This window comes from Pempheris klunzingeri, chromosome 1 (assembly GCF_042242105.1).
Source record: "Pempheris klunzingeri isolate RE-2024b chromosome 1, fPemKlu1.hap1, whole genome shotgun sequence".
Lineage (NCBI taxonomy): Eukaryota > Metazoa > Chordata > Actinopteri > Acropomatiformes > Pempheridae > Pempheris > Pempheris klunzingeri.
Window position 1 is genome coordinate 29,642,560 of NC_092012.1, and position 3,636 is coordinate 29,646,195.

Below are 3,636 nucleotides of genomic sequence, written 5' to 3' on the forward strand. Positions count from 1 at the left end.
CCAGGTTGTGAACACAGCGTGAGTCAGGTCCAGTGTAGCATAACAATGGTTTCTTGACTAATGTTAATAGAAGCAGTAACCACATCACATACTGCGGCCATATCCACAGCATTATAGGACTAAGCACCAGAGCTTGGCTTTTTGAAAGCATTTATTGCATAGACAATTGCTCAAGAAAAGATTGAAATACATCCCTAGAAAGATGCTCTATAGTCATATTGTAGATGTAAATGCTTTTGAGTTAACAGATAAATCAACATAGAAACAAAGGAAAAACACATAGAAATGTAGATATCACAAAGACAATAAAGCACACTTAACAAATTCCAGTCTACACCACCCAACCAGAACCCTCCCCCCACAGTGCTGCCATCAGCCTTCATAGGGGACCACTGCACCTACAGAAACTGCACTCTGCTGCAATTACTGAAGAAACTGGCACCCCCATCAGGCACAAAGATCAAGGTGTAAAGGTCCTCACACCATGATCAGAGCAGAGGTTGATGAGCTGTCCTTAGGTCATCTCAACAAAACATTCATTTTGTAATAGAGTATTATGCGGTCTAATATTATAATATTAATGAGATTAGCTGTTGTAAACTACTCTGTTCACATAAGGGTGGGCATTAGTGGAGGGGCACATTTTTAATTTCTATTTTTGTCCAGGTCAAGATTTATTCAGACAGGTGATGGTGCTTTCTTTCTGTCAGACCAGACTTTGGAATGACTCACCTAATGAGATAACAACAGCAGGAACATATTTACATATGTGCTTTTCCGTGATATTCTTAAAAATAACTTTATTTTGGCTTGTCTCACTTTTTCTGTTTCACCATTTTTCTTAAGTAGAGCAACTTAACATCTGTACTGGGACCAATGATTGTATATTGACAGTATAATAATGTGACTGTGCTCATGATTTACTTCTTAACCCTTACATACTGTTCACATTATATGCCTTCACAGCATGGTCCAAGAATTCCCTCATAGTAAGCGTCTATACCAAATTTTGAACTACAGATCTATTTAGAATGTCTAAATAGCCTATGCACACCAAGTCTTCCTGCCATGTCACTGAAATGGCAGCTCAGGTACCTTTATAATGTTATGAAACGGGTCAAATTTGACCCGAACAGTATGTAAGGGTTAAGTGTCTTTTTAAATATCAGCACCAGTTTTCACCTAATAACGAAGACGCCGAAGATCAGGTTTGCCTTTTGAATCTCCCTTTTCTCTCATCCTAATGAATCATTTTGCTTTCAGCTACACTTGCATGGATGCATGGATGGAAAGAGAAAGAGAAGAAAAAAAAGTTTACCATTTAAATGAATCATCGGGCGATGAGGTGAAGGGTTGGATTTAATTAGATTTTCATGTTGGCAGGTTTACGATCCCATGTTGTCTTGTTTTCTTCTGAATAAATTGGATGTCTGACAGGCCATATTTGTGTGGAGCCTTTGTTCCAGACTCTAGTACAAGATACACTTGTAAGGGATCTTAGGTTAGGTGTCAGACTCATGAATATTCTACTTATGCTTGGAAAAATATAACATTACCCTATCTGTGCTAAATATCAGACATATGGTGTTGAGCAACTGGCATTTCTTTCTGCTGTATTTGTATTGGAGGCTTGGCACATGCTCCATCTCTGCAGTCTGTTAGATATGAACACATTAGACTATCTAGTAATGGCTCTTCTCCTCCAGGCTATGACAAATGCAGCCAACTTTCGTCTCCATATGGTCATCAGTGACAGCTCTGAAATGTGCGTGTGGAATCGATCCTCCTCTGCCTCTCAGGTGAGTTTGCCGTACTTCAGTTATCTAAGGATACATGCTTCTCCTGTTACAGAAATATAGTCGCGACATCCTGTGTTCTGCATTGTGAGTGCAATGCCTGCTGTATGTTGACTGGTGTATGTGCTGATAACAGAGTAGTGTCAGGTGTTGTGAAGTGAATCTCATTTCTGAAGTATTTTGATTTAGTGTCTATCTGCATTCTTGCCTAAATTAATTGAAACAAACTGAGCTCAGTGCAAGCTCGCTGACCTCAGAGGAGGACTGCAGCAGACTTTCCCTGCAGCACCGCAGGGGATGTGTGGAGTGGAAGAAAGCTAGCCAAGCTCACCTGGGTTTCCAGTAAGGCCTGCATCCTTTCTTGTGTTGAATCAGGAGGATAAAATCACTTATACGTGGAACAAATAGAAAGGCCACTCCCTTTTGCCAAGCAAAAGTGTTTTGACCAAGAGCTTAGAAACACAGAATAATAAATCCAGCATACTAAAAATTAAAGCAATACTGGCAACATGTTAATAAACAGGTTAGAGAGAGTAAAAGATATATTACCCATAATTTTCCATTATAGAAACACAAGAAAACCACATAGATAAAATCTAAAAATCTTTGGAAACTGTCACTTTACCAAAAGTAACAGGGCAAACAATTAACTGAACCAATTAGTACCTCTGTTATGCAAAGTTTTAATTGGACCCTGAATATCAGATAATATGCTGACAGATTTTGCAGATTTTTTTCCCCATGCTGGTGCTTCGCTGGAGGAGGCTTGGCTCGGCTTTTTATCATGGCTGAAACGCAGCGAAGCCTCAGGTCCCCAAACGATCAGGTGCACCAAGTTCATACACGATCCAGCTGGAGACCTTCACACAAATTCTCACTTTCCTCTGCAGAACTGCCTTTGATTTACTGCAGTACAAATTTTAGTGTGTTGCGTCTCCTTTATAAAATGACAGCTCACACTGATGAGCATGAACGTTTACCACCAGAGGTGCACTGGAGCCTAAATAAGCACTAAAAAAACACACTAAAGATCGGACCATTAGTCATTTTCAGCCACCTTCCGCACATGGTTGTCAGACCTGGTTCCAGCCACTCCTTGTTCGTGCTTCTCCCACGAGACGTGGATGTGCACAGGAGGAGTCCCGTGTTCATAGATGTCCCCAACATGGTCGCCTGTGCTTTACCCCCTGTCCTCTAGCAGCATGCAAAGCTTGTGCACATCTGTTTCAGGGCAGAAATGTTGATGAGGAAAATGTAATTATAACAACAGTTTACGTAAATGAAACAACCAACAGCCCTGCCGTAGAATCTAGCCACACGAAGCCTACGCTGTCCAGTTTGAAATCCTATTCTAAGATGTGTCCATTCAATTATATGTTAAGTGTTGAGTTCTACTGGACTGTATCATACTGACAGGTGTTACATTATGTAAATGAAGTGGACTTGATTGAAATGCTATTCTCTCTCTCTCTCTCTCTCTCTCTCTCTCTCTCTCACACACACACACACATATATAAGTAAGATATAATGTAAGCCTTTATACTGTATATATGATTAATACATATCAATTTGAATGTTGTCTTAAAATCCATTGTATATTTCAATTATTCTGATTTATCTGCTCTGGTTGTTGATATTTGTTATTTCATATTTATTTCTTATCTTTTGCTAATGCTCTGGCAGTGTAGGGTTCTGCTCTGTCATGCCAATAAAAAGATTAAAGACTAAATAAATATTATGTAACAAAGAAACAATCAGCGATCTAAAGTAGACAACCTTTAACAAACAGAACAGGAGTCCAACAGGATATCCGGTTGGACCGGAAGACCGGATTGTCTCC